Below are 19,052 nucleotides of genomic sequence, written 5' to 3'. Positions count from 1 at the left end.
TATTTTATTTCATCATTATGTTTTGCAAATATGACTACTTTTAAATTCATTTGGTGTTGTTTTACTTGTATCTTCCTATTGTTATTTATGACTGCAATTGATCAGTCTCATTTTGGCAAATGTTCATCCTGTGCGGATTGCCTCGATACAGTCTTAAGTCACAAGCTTTTTAAGCAAAGATGGACAGTGGTTAGCAGTGGAATCCAGGATGCGCGTTTCGTTCTGGATGTGCCTGCACAACACCAAGTGAATTCAAGCTTCACTCCGCTGCACAAGCAGGTGGCTATCAGGACTCAGTAGCTAAGTGGATAACGCAATGGAGTTTGAAGCGAACGGCACTGGTTTCAAGTCCCGGAGTGAACATAAACTGTTGGATGCAGGTACATGCAGGATTAAACTGCTAGCCACTATCCATCTTTGCTTATGACTACTTTCATTCAAAATCAGTAGAACTTGAAAGTTTATTATTTGTTGTTGTTGTTTGGATTGTTTGAACTTACATCAAATGAAGTATAAATAGGAACTTTCGTCTAAATTTGGTTGGATCGTTTCATAGTATTTGGGCGCCGAGTTGACGTGAGACATCGAAGAGGAGGAATGTATTTATAAAGTCTCAGCGAAAGAATTTGAAGTAAATCCAACGTTTCGTCTGGCAATTTGGTCTGTTTTTTCAAAGAAAATATAATCAAATATCAAAATTATCGAATATAGATCGGTACATGGTTCTCCGGTTTACTGTATACTGAATAAGTCGTCCAATCAACGTTAACAATGTTTAAAGTAGGTATTTACATTAGTGTGCAAAAGATATTGTGGTGTAAAATGAAAAGTGTTAAGATAACAGATTGTGTGTATACGTAAGTGATAAGAAGAAATTTCATTCATTATATATTGTCTTCGGTTAGTGAATATTAAGAAAAATCGATAATTTTTATATAAGATATGAATCAGAAGTGTCACAGAATGCATTAAATGAAGATAAATAAACAAGATAAAAGAATGAACTTAAATATGAAGAATGTATTTGTAATTGAACGTTTGTGTTATTTTTAATGTTCCAGTCAATTGTTTAACATATTCAGATAAAATAACTCATTTGAACCGTTGAATGTATTATCTGTTAATTAGTTAATGTGATATAGATAGAATGGAATAAGGAGTTCAGGTTTACTTAATAATTATTAGTTGCCATGAAACAGCTAGTTGTATTCCATCTCTCCTATTAATACTGTTTGGATTAGCTCATATATGTAGTATGGAGTATGTAGTATGAAGTACTTTGAAAATTTCTTCGAAAAAGTGAAAAGCTTCGATTACTTATTTTAAATCTGTAATTTACCTTTAGGAAAACATACTCTAAGCTTCCAGTGTAAGATATCGTTTTCATAAATATAAATCTCATCAATGTAAATGGAACGTTTTGTTTAAGATCAGGGACCGATTGATGTTAGACCACCATTGAAAACCTGGAGGCACTGGACAGCCGTTTCGTTCTATTGTGGGACTCCTCAGCAGTGCGCACCCCCCATCCCGCTCGCGGGGTTCGAACCCAGGGCCTTCCGTCTCGCGCGCGAAGGCTTAACCAACTGGACCACTGAGCCGGCATCCAATGGTGTTAGTGTCTAACATCAATCAATCCACGAAATTGCGCGACCATCTTCCATTTTACTGAGGTAGATACCTGTCTCTGCCCGACGCGGATTAGCTCTACTGGTCATGGCTTCTTATTAAAACTCCTAGAATTCCCTCACAAAGCTAGTCACTAGTAAGCACATGGTAATTATCAGTTTAGGGGTTATGGAGTTTATTAAGTTTTTGACTGAGATTATGAAATTACAAAGTTCAATCATAATTTATACATTAAAGGTAACCCTAAAAGATGTTTTATTCATCAAGTTTAAATAAACATCGACCCAGTTACAACCATCTTATTTCAAACATAAATTGTAAATGTTTATACCATCTGAACCAAATGGTAGGATAATTTTGAAATACACATTTTATATTTTTACCCTTCTAATTGCTTTAATGTTTCATTTGTAAATATGAAATCTAGACATATACTTATACTCTTGAGAACACTTCAAAATTTATCTCACTTATTTGCCTACCTATTTGATTTCATTATAAGTAGAATGATCTACATCTTGAACCACTTATAAAATGCAGTATTTCAGGATAAAATAATACTTAATAAGAATTCATAATTTATAGTTTATCATACATCTTTATGTTTGATCATACTCTATTGTCTAAAAATTCATTGTGAAGGAATTAATTACTGTTGATTAAATTCTTACTTACTTACGCCTGTTACTCCTCGTGAAGGAGCATAAAACGCTCACCAGCATCCTCCACCCAACCCTGTCCTGGGCAATTCTTTACAGCTCCTTCCAGTTCTTATACATCTTTCTCATATCTGCTTCTATTTCCAAAAGTAACGTGTTCTTCGGCCTTCCTCTTTTCCGTTTCCCTTCAGGATTCCAAGTTAGGGCTTGTCTCGAGATGCAGTTTGACGATTTGTGTAGTGTATGTCCTATCCGTTTCCATCGTCTTTTCCTAATTTCTTCTTCAGCTGGAAGCTGGTTTGTTCTCTCCCACAGAAGGCTGTTGATGATGGTATCCGGCCAATGGATGTTGAGTATCTTGCGTAGACAACCACTTATAAATACTTGTCTCTTCTTGATGGTGATTGTTGTAGTTCTCCAAGTTTCAGCTCCATACAGTAGAACTGCCTTGACGTTCGTATTGAAGATTCTGACTTTGATATTGGTTGAAAGTTGTTTTGAGTTCCATATGTTCTTCAACTATAGGAATGCGGTCCTTGCTTTGCCAATCCTCGCCTTTACGTCTGCATCTGAACCTCCTTGTTCATCGATGATGCTTCCCAGATATGTGAAGGATCTGCCTCTTCCAGAGTTTCGCCATCAAGAGTGACTGGATTGCTGTTCTGCGTTTTGAATTTGAGGACCTTGGTTTTCCCCTTGTGTATGTTGAGGCCTACTGATGCAGAAACTGCTGCTACACTGGCTGTCTTTATCTGCATCTGTTCGTGTGTATGCGATAGGAGGGCTAGGTCATCTGCGAAGTCCAGATCGTCTAATTGATTCTGAGCTGTACATTGTATTCCGCGTTTTCCCTCAGATGTCGAGGTCTTCATAATCCAGTCGACCACCAGAAGAAAAACGAAGGGAGAGATAGCCTTGTGTGACTCCGGTCCTTACTTGGAATGCATATGTCAGCTGTCCTCAATGCACGACCTTGCACTGTAGTCCGTCATATGAAATCCGGATAATGTTGACAATCTTTTCTGGATTAAATTCAGCTGTTTTTATTGACGGTATAACCTTGCAATTTCTAGGAATCTTTTTGTATTTACTACCCTACAATAAATAAAAAAAAGCTTATATATATTCATGTACATCATAACAGACTTCTATAATATTGAGATCTATCAGTGTTTACTTATTAAATATCTACATTCATAAATGAATTCTTATTCTGAAAAAAGAGATAGATGACTTATCCGTTTGTGACTTTGTTTGATTGGCACTTTTTTCATTATAACATAATTAAGATGTATTTCTTAAAGATAATAATTTAAACACATGAAATCAGTTTATAGGAATATGATGTTATAACTGTTTGCTTTTCCTGAAGATAACTAGTTTATTTGATTATATTAATTATATATTCTATATAGCGATTCATTGATATTTCATCTAACCAATTAGAATTTGTCTTCTTATGAGTTATTTATATTGATTTAAAGATAGTCATATCAAGCTGAATTATATAAACAAATGGGCGCTAATCATTAAAATTGACATAATCACAGTAAAAGTTGTCATTGACTTCATGATAGAGAGTTAACTATGGTTGGCATTTTAGAATTCAGCGGAAGGCGATTTGAATAATATTTATGAAGAGCAAGAGAGATATAAAGATTTAGATATGATGGAGTTTACTAGAAATGGACTTTGTGTATATGACTTTGGAAACCATTTTTACAGCTTTAAATATTCAGTTCGCTTTTAAGTACAAACTAATTATGGTTTACCAAAATCTTTTTATTTTCTATTGTTGTCATATGAAATCGTTTTGATGGAAATGTATTATCATCAACAAGTTTGCGTATTTAATATCTTGTCAATCGACTTATTATTGAACTTGTGTTAGAAAGATGTCTGTTGTTCTGTTACACTTCATAAGAAATCTGAGGTACTGTATAATTTATTACTGAATAATGTTTAAGATTATGATATAATTTTATTTAACATTGTGCAAATTATGTAATCATTAGTCTTTCATTGAGAACCATATTGAACGTTTCATGATGAGAAAGCTTTTTCTTTCTTTATCTTGTACATATTGCTTAATGAAATTAGTTTATTCATTAAAAGTATTTAAGATCACTGGGTAATAGTTGCATAATTAAAATGTAAATACAACTGTAATCGCGATATCACCAATCAAAAGTATTACAAACTAAATTTTTCATCAAGCATCATTTAAATGTATATACATATAGTGTCATCATCCAGAAGATACAAGTGTTTATTAACAGTTGCCTACGCAAAATACATCAGACCCATTGGCCAGACACCATCGGCAACAACTTACTATGGGAGAGAACAAACCACATCCCAGCAGAGGAAGAAATCAAGAAGAAGCTCTGGAAGTGGATAGGACACACACTGAGGAAAGCACCCAACTGTGTCACAAGGCAAGCCGTCACATGGAGTCCCCAAGGCTAAATGAGGAGAGGAAGACCAAAGTATACGTTCCGTCGAGAAACGGAGACAGACATGAGAAGACTGAACAAAAATTGGATAGAACTAGAAAGGTAGGCCTAGGACAGAGTGAGTTGGAGAATGCTGGTCGACGACCTATGCTCCACTGGGAGTAACAGGCGTAAGTAAGTAACATACAGCGTCTCAAATACTGAAAAGACAGACCACGATAGAGTGAATATATTTAAGTTGATTGGATATTAATACATCAGTTATGACAAATCATAGAACACTTTTACTTATGAACAAAAATGAATGGAATCTACAATGTGCATCCTGTCCTAATTGAAACTCATCAACTGGATATATCTACATCTCAAGGCGATCGGTACAGAATACACATATACCAATAAATGATTGATCAATTACAACTTAAAACATCAATAGAAAGTTCAAAACAAATAATACAAAATGAATTAATTAAGTTTTTGATTGAGATCATGAACCGATTATTGTTAGACCACCGTTGGAAACCTGGAACCACTGGATAGCCATTTCGTCCTATTGCATGGTTTATTGAATTAAACTATTGACTATCATCGTCTAGATAAACAAAAACCAATACAGTCTGAAGATATAGGTCTTTCAAGATTTCATTATTTAATCATACATAATCAAATTTTACTAGAAATTTGAAGTAAATAAATAAATAAACCAATGACTAAATAATTCTTTTTTAATTCATCATTTACATTTCTATTTTTTTACATACTTAACCATATGTAACTGACAGTTTAATTAATCAGGAATTTAAAAAGAAAAAAAAATACAGAACGGTCTTATTTTAGTCAATTCCCAATCTATTTTATTTGACCGTTAAAATAATTGAAACCGAAAGAGAAAGAGAGTGAGAGAGCGAGTGAGCGAGTGAGTGAGCAAGGGAGAGAGAGCGAGAGCGAAATAGATGGAGAGAGGAAATGAATAACTGAATAGACATGAGACAAATCCACACAACTATACATCAACATACAAACTCGTATGAAGTAAACTCATAAACAGTTAAGCTACTGAATAAATCAGTATGTAAACCAGTGAAAATAGAGGAAAAAATGTAGAAAAAAAGAATAAAAGAGGAATAATGTGACGAATATATATTTATTTAAATGTGTTTTATTTAACGTTTAATAATTTCAATGTCACACATTACGGGATAAATTATCTTTGTTTTTCCTTCATTCTATTCACAATTTTTTTTGATGTTGTTGTTGAAAACTACATAGTTTGCGCCGTATAATATACAATATAGACTGATAATAAAGTTAAATTTTCAAGCCACTATTGGAATGGACAGATAAATATCTGGTCATTGATTATGATTATGATTATTATTAAGGAAGTCTATTATTTTTGAAAATTATTCTGAAAGATTCATTTATTTATGAACACTTTTGAGACCTGGCTCATTGATCCAGAGGTTAAGCATCAGCTCGCGAGAACGAAGATCCTCGGCTGGATTCTCATCTGCTGAATTCGGGATGTTCACTGTTTTTTATTTTAATCCTTTCAGGTTTTTGATAATTGTCTAATTTTGATTGGTTCGGGATTCTGATGATATATAAGATATATTTCAATCAAACGAGTGAGACTATAATTTGTCAATGACCTTGGGAAAATTAAGCTACTTGTTAGGGCTAAAACAGAGTTATAAACAAGTGTCAAGAATTAGGAATACGGGTTTTGAGTTAGACGTTAGGGTTAAGAATTCGTATTAAAGTTCTCATCACGAACTTATATTACCTATTATACCAAAATTCTATTTAACCATATGGATGAATGCCTTTCGTGCCGAAATCCAAGAGTTGTTATCTTGAATTCTGTTAGCGCATCCATAAATTATAGTCTCACCAACAAACGTTTATTACGACTTAATCCCATCAACAAACATAAATAGAGCAAGAATAACAAAATTTGTGAAATAAACTACCCTCATTCTATTTTACGTCGTCTCAACCGCTGAAAATAGTCCAAGATTATAAAGGGCAATACGATTATATACAAAGGTTTAACATACTTTCGTTGATAAAAATGAGATAAATGTTTAAAATGAAACTAAAAACTATAAGAAGAAGAACTGGGCTAAAAAATATATAATTCAACATGTTTATACGCTGAAAAGGTTGTAACGCAGACAATATTGTCAAAATAAAGCAACAAGTTACAGAATTCCCCTTGAAAATTTTAAATTACCTCGACCTCCATAACCAGTATTTTTGGCATCGCTAACCTATCAAGATTATCTGCATTGATTTTCATTTAATTTATTACAGTCTTTTGTTCTTTTTCTTTTTTTGGCTTTTTTTTGCAGCGACATCAATCTCTAAAGGAATGAATTATTTAAAAGCATCGGGAAATTTATCGAAACTATGACAACAAGGTTTGTATTCGTGTAAGTTATATATATAATTCATTGTAAAATATTGAATTGGACAATATTATCTTTTATGTTAATGAATCTAAGCGACTGTAAAACCTTTGTGTTGGAATCAGTAGAATAAGAATAATTGAATAAAACTTTCCCAAAACAGTAACAAAAAATTCAAATTGTGCATTTTCTACATTAATTCACAAACAATATAAAACTAGTAAAACTGAACTAAATAATTTATCATACCATTTTATTTGAAAAAACAACATGGGATAGTAAACTTAACGATAAAAAGGCGCATAATTCAGATGACGATGTTCGTTTCTCTTTTTTATTCATTGATAAAAGAAAATAGATTTGCCTGTTATTCCTGGTGGGGGAACATAGACCGCCAACCAGCACTCTCCACCCTGTTTTGGGCAATCCTTTTCGGTGCTTTCCAGTTGTTATTCATCCTTTTCATATTTGCTTCTATTTCTCGACGTAATGTGTTGTTTGGGCTTCCTCTTCTCCGCTTCCATTCAGGATCACAAGTTAAGAGTTGTCTCGTGATGCAGTTTGATGATTTGCGTAATGTATTTCCTATCCATTTCCATCGTCTTTTCCTAATTTCTTCTTCAACTGGAAGCTGGTTTGTTCTCTCCCACAGAAGGCTGTTGCTGATGGTATCTGGCCGATGGATGTTGAGTATCTTGCGTAGACAGTTATTATAAATACTTGAACTTTCTTGATGATGATTTTAGTAGGCTTAGCGTTGGCTCACGAGACCTAAAGTTCTGGGTTCGAATACCAAGATCGGGATCGTGGGTGCCTACTACTGAGGAGTCCAGTACTAGGAAGAAACGCCCGTCCAGTCCATTCAAGTTTTTAGTGACGGTCTAACATTAATCGATTCATGATCTCAATCAAAATCAAAAGTTCTGTTTTTTTGCATTTTGGAAATGTTTTGTAATTTTAGGAAATGTATCTTCTAAACATGAAAATATTATAAAATGATGTTAGAATATGTAGTTTACTTAATATTTGATATCACATATGGATAATATAATAGTGATTAGATATTTTAACATTTACACAGTTTAAAATCAAGTTATTTGTAAAACAAACTATCCACTGACATTAACAATCATCTATGAAATCTCTCAAGTTTTATGTTTGTCGTCCGAAATTTAGTCTTTTCGCTAACAGAATGAATATTTAAAAGAATTTCAAATAGCTTTGTTAAAACATATCACTAGACGTGAACATAATTGGTTGTCTTATGTCTTTGACTAACCGTAGTGTTATTTCTAATTCATTACAAACTATTACAAAACCTTAAAACTGTCTACACGAAACGGGTTGTATGTCTAAATTTTTGTAGGAAGTGCACATTCTAATCACATGGTCGAAGTCACGCTGAAGAAAATGAATATGTTGTGAATCAGCCATAAGTTAAGCAAAATATCAAAACTTTCTACAATATATTTATAGGCAAAGATGGATGATGACTAGCAGTACAATCCAGGACGAGCGTTTCGTCCCTTTTCGAACTCGTCAGCTGGATGTGCCTGCATCCCAGAGTTGATGTTCACTCCGGAACTCGAACCCATTGCCGTTCACTTCAAATGCCATCGCGTTATCCATTTAGCTACTGAGTCCTGATAGACACCTGCTTATGCAATGGTATCTTTCCATAGGAAGATACACGTAAACAATACCAAGTGAATTTCTACAACACACTTTTAGGCTTAAATAATAATTAGTTTACATCAGCCGATTATTCACATAAACACTTCCCTCAGCATTTTCGAATCGGTAAAATATTTGCGGAAAAATGAATGGACAATTACTATAAAACTTGAAAACCTTATAAACATCATCTAGGTTCAGATCAAAATATTTAGAAATGAGTGATTTTTGGCTCACTGATCTCTTCCATAATTCAACGTCTCATAATATGGTCTTCATATTTTAGAACAATTAACTGTATGATCGTATTTTCACATAACTATCTAAATTATTACTTTTTCTGATCTCAGATAATTGTTTTTTCATTGAGAAGAGTAAATAGCATTCTGACTTAACATCATATTTTATAATCTTGGTTCTTGGAAATGGATTCAAAGGAATAGTGATAGAATATAATAGTATCATTGATGGAAGTATCCACGATTCGATTCACTGTATGTTATCGTAGCTCAAAACTAGATGGTCTCTTTGTTAAGTGTTTATGACTTTAAATGATTTTATAAATGATTACTCATGATGATGAGCTTTCAAACTGTTAAACTATTAAATGGAAATTATTCATGGAGCGGATGCAGGATCATTTATGTAGGATGATTTGAAAATAAATACTTAAAAAACAAGGACTGTTGTGATTAGTGACTTACATATATTTGTCAAGAATTTCGAAATTTCAAAACAAGGATAAAAAAGAAAATAATGTGAAAACAATTTGGAACCTCATCACTCTGTGTAACAAGCTAATATTACCAGAATAAAGTTAAGGTGAAACCAAAGGGGTTTTGAATTTTCGTATGTATAAAGCTTCAATAAACCTTAAACCTACCCTGGTAATGTTAGCTTATTATCCAGAGCGATGAGGTTTTAAAATGTTTTCATATTATTTTCTTTATTATCCTTGTTTCCTTTTACCCTCCGTTTCTAGTCTAGTTGACCTTTTATTTTTATATATGAATGTTCTTAACAAGTATATGTGTGATCAGATTGTTCAAAATGTTTTATATTTGCTTTGAGAACAAACTTACTACCAATTAAGTTTTATTTAGCATATTCAAGGATCCTTTATTGAAGTACTGGGAAGGTAACTATCATTTGGCTTGATTCATTTTATGTGTATTCATCAGTAAGCCTAGATTATATTTTTAGAAAAGGATTTAATTTTCCATGAAAAACTGAAGTTATAAAATCTCCAAAAACATTAGTGTTTTATAGCTAAATCTATCGTTCAGTTAATTCAATTCGTTTAGAAATATTGTTACGGGTAATTGGAATTACATTCTAGATCTATAGTCTGATATAGCTTATTGTAGTTTTATTTCAAACAATATGTTAATTCACTGGAAAGAAGTTTGTTGGATGAACTTATAAAACATTTGGTAATTGAAAAGACATTCTTCAAGATGATCAAACACTCGATATACCTTACGTGATTACACTTTGCTAAATAAGATAGCAAATTAACACAAGTCTTTACTTTGTGTGGAAATTTATTAAGCTCTACTAAGGGTTGAATTCTGATCTTGACACTCACCAAGGCAATAAAGTGACTACTGTCATCTATTTTTTTGATGCTAAATATCAAAGAATTACAAATTTCTTTTTGATATGTTTCTGTGAAATAGGCTTTTTAGATACTATATCGGATGGTGCTACATTAATTATCGATTGTGGATACACATTCGGTTCACAATTTAAATTGTTGCTAATAATATTGCTTTACTTCATGTGATAGCATAAAGCAATTGTCGGAAATAGTGGTTAATGATAGAAGTTTCACTGTTATTATAAATCGATAACATTATCATTAAAACTAGGTTTGTGGTCTCATTTCATTGATGATATTGTCAGCTTATTTCTCATATAAGATGATTTTAATAATTTCAGTCTATTTTATAGAGAATAAGATATATTGTTTAAACTATTCAAATGGTAATATGTATGACATTTAGTTAAAATATCACTCCACAACTTGTGAATTATGTAAGATTGATGCTAAAACAGAAGTTCATTTCAGTCGATTGATAACTATCACCTAAGGCTTCCTCGCGTGACAGTATATCTACCCCAATTCCATTTACATGAAAATATACAACAGCAAACTAAAAGATCTCTGTCAAATAATTGTTCCTGTGCTAAGAAAGACGATTACAGATATCCTATTATTGACTACTGAAACGATAACACGTAATGACATTCCTTATCAAGTGAAGCCATTAGTCGAGGATGTAGTAAAGCGACTTTCAAAGAAAGACCTAAATTATCTGAAGATTACCAGCTAGTAGTATTATCAAGTAAGTATCAACTGTTTCTTTGGACTGAACTACACCAAAAGCTTTCACCCAGTGTTACATGGTTTGTTTCATTTTGTGCTCAAATGTAACCACGCGTCACTGTCAAGAATAAAAATTGTTGGAAAATGTAATTCAGATAGTTTTATATTTGTATACAAATGTATGTATACCAGTTATATTGTAAGTAATGACATATATATATATATATATATATATATATATATATATATATAATACTATGCTTATGTAATACCAGCCATTATTAATAAATTATATTGGATTGACTAGACCTATAAATACTTAAATTCACCATTTAACTATTTCAACGTGTGTTAATTTAACTCTGAAGAAGTGGCTTACGCTAAATCACGAAACGTCAGGAATACAATTTTTCTATTTATTGAGATATAACAAAAACTAATTTGTTATTAACTGTCTACCCAATGTTCATTTTATTTGAAAATATCAAGTTTAACCTTGGCATTGATACCTATAGACTTGTAACCATTTGTTTTGGTTCTTAACTTGACTTTTTTATTATATCAAAGTCACCAAAACTAAGGTAAGAGTTTTGTTAGAAGTGAACAGATAATTTACACAATGCAAAAGAACGTTGATGATGATGGCAGTTTAAAGGCACAATTTATTTTGTATTCCCTAAAGTCTTTTGAAAACTTTAAAAATCACTAAAATTTCACACATTTGAGGACTGAAATATAGTGGGTGCTATAGTAAATAGATACGGAGGATCTACCTAGGGGAGTTGGAAAACCCTGATTCCAAACCAATAGTGTACATGGACTCCAGGATCCTAAGGAAACAAATGGCGTATGAACCTATTGTTGGTAACCGGTTACCATGGGACTGCATCTTCTTACGTTGCTCCACTACCTTGTGTATTAGACGTTTAGGTCACAGACCCATGGTGTGGCCCTCCTAAGAAAACCACCTGCCTCGGTTTCGACATCACGTCAGTATCCCGGCCCTCATATAAATCGAGTGATTTATGTGACGCTTATCTATTTGATGCCTCCTTGTACTAATGTTTATGTGTTCAAATAAATCAATAAAGGTGCTACATGGTGCACTATCATTCATTCTAATAGAATCAGATTTTTTTCTCAATGATATTCAAAATTATACCAAATAAAATCACTAAAGCAATGTTAAAAGTTTCAATTAACTGAAACCCATATACGAACGATAAATGATTAGAAGTACCTAATAAATCTTTTCTGATCTGGTAATTCTCACCAGATTTCTTGTTATAACGTAAGAAGATTTAATTTATTTTTTTCAACTCTTATTCTACTTATATATAGCTCTCCTTTAAAAAATTTCACTTAAGTATTCTTCAACTAAAACATTTATTACTGATCTAGTCATTATTTAGTATTAGAAAGTATATTGATCAATACACGTTTATAGTTGGTACTTCTACTATATAAAAAAAGAAGTAATATTCTCACAGTTACTGATTTGTCAAAGTGTACGTGTAAGAACCAACATCTTTTCGAGTGATTTTATTTTTGTTTGTTTGTTTTTTTTTGGGTAAAAACTTCAAATACAGATTTTCATATTTTGATTATGTAAAACAAAAAGGAAAGAATAACACAGAGAGAGGGAGAGAGAGAAGAAATAGGAAAATAACATTTAAAAGAACACACATAGAATTGATAAAATATATAGATAAGTAATGTTATTATCTATTTATTGAAATGGACTACAGTATTGTTTGAAATAACAGACGCTTATTGGACCGAATTCTCTCTATTTTTTTGGGCATTCTTTAGTGAATATACTCTTGTATCCCGACCCCCCCACATTGAAATGTTGTATATCAATATGTATTATCTTGTAGAAATAATCTTATTAATTGTTAAATAATAAGGACAATTAGGTTTATTTATTTATATCTATTCATATTGTTTAAAGGTAAAACTGAATAAAAGATATTACAAATTTACAATATCGAACGACATCTTAGTTGTTTGTGAAAGAAATGAGGATATGTACTGTTTATTGAATGAATTTAACACTCTCCAAAACCATATCAGCCTTTTATGTGAAGAGGAGAAGAACGATCAGCTTCCTTTCCTAGATATACTTCTGAGTAGACGAGATGGTTCAGTTAAACGATTATATACTTCTGATAATCGTCGTCTTCTTATTACATTAACAAAAAATTGAAAGCATAATTTATTGAAACGCATTATTTATTATCTCTTATAATTCACTAAATATAACAGAAATTATATGTAACCATATGGTCTATAAAATAGAACAAGTAATAGACGTAATTACAAAGGGTTTTCAAATTCTTCTAGGACTTAAAATGACTTGAAAGTTTTAAAACCTAAATCATCTCACTAATAATAAGTTGAATAAACTGAGTATATGACATTATTAAGTTAGGAAAGCAAATTTGGAAGTGATCAAGTTTCCAAGATGAATTTCTCTGTAGAACAATAAAATATTTACCGTTAAAGAGCCTCTTAGGTTTTAAGTACAACAAAGTAAATTATCTAAACAAATAATTAATATTTGACCTTGCTCTTTACTCTCTTGAAATGTAGTAAGAAATAATTATGGAACAAATACATTTTATTGGTGAACAGTAATTATACCAATCCAGAATTCACAGTTATATCTAGAGAGCATTTTTCCTAAACGTAGGAAATTTAAAACGTAGTTAAACTACCAAACATTAATATCGTATTTAAACAGCGAATGACATTGTCTAGTTGTAATTTATTAAGCACAATATGGACCGGAAAACCATGTACCTATCCATATTCGATAATTTTGATGTTTGATTACATTTCCTTGAAAAAGCTTGAACCAAATTGCCAGGCGAAATGTTGGATTTACTTCAAATTCTTTCTCTGAGATTTTACAAATAGATTCTTTCTCTTTAATGCCCCACGTCAACTCAGAACCCAAATACTGTGAAACTATTCAACCAAATTTAGACGAAAGTTCTTATTTAAATATGTATAGTGGTTCACTAAACAAACAAACCAATAATATATATATATATATTTATATAGCGTGTTCATGAACTTCATTTTTATAAAACTTTGCGTGATTACTGTAGTTTAATTACCATGCAATATTGAGAGATGTGAAGCTGAATTTCACATACAATAAGTTTTATTTCATTTTGACTAAATAGTAAAGTTAACTTGAATACAATGAATCTAACTTTGATAATCGTGTTGTTCAAAGTGGATGGAAATGGTAACAGCAATAGATCTGTAACAGACGCTCTTACAGTTATCTTTCATTGATTATTTTAATAATAATTCAATATAGGGCGTAATAATACATTTTTATTATCTAATAACCATTTTAAATTATGTTATTATTGTAAATAAACCAGTGTTCAGTGTATGATTATATCTTCTTACTAAATCATAAACGTGAGTAAAGTTTTAACAAATATATGAGTTTTCATGGTCATGTTTTTTTCAGTTGTTAATTTCATCTACAGGAAACTTTAATTAAGTCGGTACAAATGCTTTGTAATAATAGCCACTCATATATGCGCACGTTTTAATTTTATATATATATATATATATATATATATATCCTGGTTAGCGTTGTGAGCAAGGTTGTTTTCTACAGGATTAGGTTGCCAACCCCACGCCAAACCCTATTCCTTTACTCGGGTTTGGGACTGGCAGTAGCCCTAGAAGTTTATTTATTTTATTTATTTTGACACATAGATATTGGTACAAGGAGGCACCAAATACATATGCGCCACACAAATCTCATTTGGTTTGTGTGAGGGCCGTGATACTGCCCGGGTGCTCAAACCGGAGCAGGTGGTTTTCTTAGGAGGGCCACACCATGGGTCTGTGACCTAAACGTCTAATACACAAGGTAGTGGAGCATCGTAAGGAGATGCAGTCCCATGGTAGCCGGTGACCAACGATTGGTTCATATGCCATTTGTACTTTCAGGACACTGGAGCCCATGTACACTATTCGTTTGGAATGAGGGTTTTCCAACTCCCCTAGGTGGACTCTCTATGTTCACCGAACCGGTTAAAGCGCTAGACATTCGCTTTTCGTCCTCTCAATTTCGTAAACAACACCCCCGCCACGAGAAGGCAATGAGTAGGACTTCCCTGGAAGAGGCTATACATGCGTGGCCATTTGAGAGCATTCCAAGAGGGGTAGCGGTCTCTTCCCACTCTCGGCCGTACCAGGGCATTTGGGGGTAGCCCTAGTAGAGCTACAGGTGGAGTTAATTATATATATATATATATATATATATATATATATATATATATGCATTTATATACCCATATACACTCTATTTACTCAAATAACGTACAAATCAAATGATAAATGTTCATATACATAATATTGTGTAACATTATTCATTATATTTCAACACCCATAATTTGGCATACATTTCAGTTATTTCATATATTGAGTTTTTGTTATTTTTGTTTCTTATTTCAAAATGTCATTATTTCTCACTCAATGGTAAAGAAATCAAGCTGTTTAACTTTTTTTATACTAATGCATATTGTTTACTGTTGTCAAGACAACCATAAAAATTAGATAAAACTATGAAATAAAACCTATGAAAGAATGCAGGTAAACTAAATGAAAAAGCTGTAAATTCACCAGAAAACATTTTTGTTCAGTTCAGTAAATTAAAATGAGAATTTAAGATTCAAGAGAAAAGAAATCAAGTGAAACCAATTTTATTTCTGTGTAATCCGTTTTTATTTTATTAATGACGTAATAACCGATTACTGCGTTATTAGCGATATTGTTATACATCAATATCATTAATTATATTATGAACATAAACCTAATAATGACAACTGAGTCTTTCATATAATGATTTTGATATATTCATATAATAAAGGCTTTGCTTTTTCACATCTATGTATTCATTTATTCACATTGAGATTATCAAATTTACTGACTTGAAATAAGTTTTATTGTTTGATTTTTGAACAATGGAGTGATGGATTATCTAATAAAATAAAGCTGGTTAGTAGAGTATCGTTAGTAATGTCTTACATTTTTTAATTGGCGGCCTATTTAAACATCTAGTCTACCCGCTACTGCCATCTAGATATTTTAACAAGTTATCTAATTTTGTTTGTTTTAATACATCATTATGGTTATTAATCGCATAACCGGCAAGACTCTAATTTATGGACCACCTTTGAACGAGAAATATTAACCGATCAGCAAACAGTCAGTATAGAGTAAAAATATGTTATACAAAACCAAGGAAATAAAGTGGATACACTTCTTATACGTGGTGCAAAAACTTGTCAAGGTTAGAAAGAAGTTCAGAGGTTGTAAAATCGTAATGCATGCAGTAGAGGAAATCATCCACACGGTTACAGAATAGTCGGCCTCTGGAGCCAATGATAAAGTCGCAAAAACGTTTTCAGCCTCGACCACATAGGTTCAATATTGTTTATGTGCACTCCGGTTGTTGAGTGCACAAAATTCTACTTGTGGATAACGACACGATGCACATAACCAAGCATATGTAGGAACCTGTACGCTCTCCAAACATCCGTATATATTGTAGTGCCTGGCAGCAGCAAGTGTTACTGGTGCTTTTATTATCCAGTTCGCAATAATTGTCGTAATTTGCCTAAGGAATTATATATGGGGTTTTCATCACGAACTGACACCAGCTATAATGCCAGAAATTTATTTAGCTAAATGGATGAAAGGCTATCGCGTTAAAATCCGAGATCAATTATCTTATACCTGATTGATTCGTCCACAGATTATGGTCTCGTCGTTTTATTTGTTGTAGCCGCTCAATTATCACGTTTTGTACAAAATTTCCTGTGAACCGATCGTACGTTAGCATTGAGCACTGAAGTTGGCACCGTAACCTTGAAACCTCTCAGACGCTTCTGATTGGCTCGTCCATAAATTAGAGTCTCGCCGCATAACCTATTCTGGTGCGTTTCTTAAAAGCGTAAAATCTTTCATTGTACAAGTTACAAAAGGCCCAATCAGAGATATCGTGGTTGCTGGCAATATTCAGAGAAAAGAATGTACATTATTTAGATGTCGATTGACTGGACTACTAACATCTGACCGATGATTACTCAATATTTATCGTCAGTATGGGTTTTGTGGAGATTTTTTTTTACAAATTTCACTGGTCGAAATCGTCAGTACCGACTAAGAAGTAAGAAATGGAAACTTGTTGAAATATTTTGTGCTGAGAATTCTATATTGTACGAAAAATATAACATCGAATAAAGCTAATAATAATAGTAATTATTAAATTCAAATATCTAGGAGTATTTGATTCAGAATGTCGATATACGTTGTTAATTCTTGTTGTATAGCCTAATAATCTTTTAATTGATTGTAAGAAGTTTGTAAACGTATTAAATCAAAATGTCATATTTTATTTGAACTGTGTTATGGACATCTTTGAAATAACAAGTAAATAAACAAGAATAATTGAGTACTGCTAAAAAGACTTGATATTTTAAAAGTGTTACATTTATCTGTATTGTAAAGACAATTGAGGGAAGGTTCTTTTGTAATGTACATCTTTCAAAATAAAAAAAATTACAACAGATTGTTCAATTAAAATATGAAACATGTATGTCATTATAAGGAGATTTCTGATAATTGTATTATTATATGTTAACTTCTGAGTAAGGGCTTAAGAAAAACCAGTGTTAGCATTATAAGCTTAAACTATTAAGGTTAAAATCTAGGATGATCGAATATTAATTGACTTTTATGCATTTTTGTCTACGTTTGTTAGTTATTAAAAAAAAGGGTGAGTAGGTAGATTCATTATTATTTAAATTCATCTGTTAGATAAACGATACATCTTGTAGGCACCGGTACTATGTCAAGTCCATACAGGTAATTCTAGCCTTTGGACAGACCAATCTATTCATTCTTCTCAAGCCACATTTTTTACCCTGTCACTTATTTGTTTATTAATCCTGACTGTTTTTATATGATTGTATGTGTGCTAATTACTTACCCTATTCATTATGTGTCTGTAACCTATTTTCGTTCTATTATAAACATCAATTCACGCTTGGTTAAATCCACTTGGCTAACATGCATTACACAGTCCGTTTCGCTTCAATCTCTCCTCTTCGCTTCCTTCGCTCCATTTATTTGATTGTCTGTTCTGATTAACGATTGTACGAAACATACGTATTTAAAAATCCATTCTCGTAGTTCACTTATTTAATTCCGTTATTCACTAACGCGATTCAGGTTTATGGTTATATATGAGGGTAGCCAGGATGTATATTTTGACAGCAACCATTTGTTCGATCTAAGTGGATTCAGATATAAGACCATTAAAATCTTTTTTTTTTTTGCTCATGTATAGTAGCTTTAACCTTCTCAAATATCCTTAATAATAATAAATGATTCTTCTTCAGCGTATTAAATTGAATTCATTGTAAAATGAGAAAAAAAGCTTTATGAAATTTAACACCAATAGAATATCGCTGGCCCCCAAATGCCCTGGTACGGCCGAGAGTTGGGAGAGTCCGCTCTCCCCCTCGAAATACTCTCATACGGCCACGCGTATACAGCCTCTGCCAGGGAAGTCCTACTCATTGCCTTCTCGTGGCGGGGGTGTTGTTTACGAAATTGAGAGGACGAAAAGCGAATGTCCGGCGCTTTCACCGGATCACAAACCAATGGTGCACATGGGCTCCAGTATCCTGTGGGAACAAATGGCGTATGAACCAATCGTTGGTCACCGGCTACCATGGGACTGCACCTCCCCACAATGCTCCACTGCTTTGTGGGTCAGACCTTCAGGTCAAAGGCTCGGGGTGTGGCCCCATAAGATAACCACCTGCTTCGGTCTGGGCACCCGGGCAGT

General features: G+C 32.7%; 1 protein-coding gene across 1 annotated transcript in view; it reads left to right on the top strand.

Moving 5' to 3' along the window:
• MS3_00004247 (uncharacterized protein) overlaps positions 1-19,052 on the top strand; it is a 230,582-nt gene that overhangs the window by 25,722 nt on the left and 185,808 nt on the right. Inside the window, exon 2 of the mRNA XM_051212143.1 lies at positions 7,099-7,179. The gene's annotated coding sequence lies outside the window, so the exon portion shown is untranslated. The remainder of the gene's footprint in view (positions 1-7,098; positions 7,180-19,052) is intronic.

This window comes from Schistosoma haematobium, chromosome ZW (genome assembly GCF_000699445.3).
Source record: "Schistosoma haematobium chromosome ZW, whole genome shotgun sequence".
NCBI lineage: Eukaryota > Metazoa > Platyhelminthes > Trematoda > Strigeidida > Schistosomatidae > Schistosoma > Schistosoma haematobium.
The sequence above is the reverse complement of the archived record's forward strand: the minus strand, read 5'-3'. Positions and strand labels throughout refer to the sequence as shown.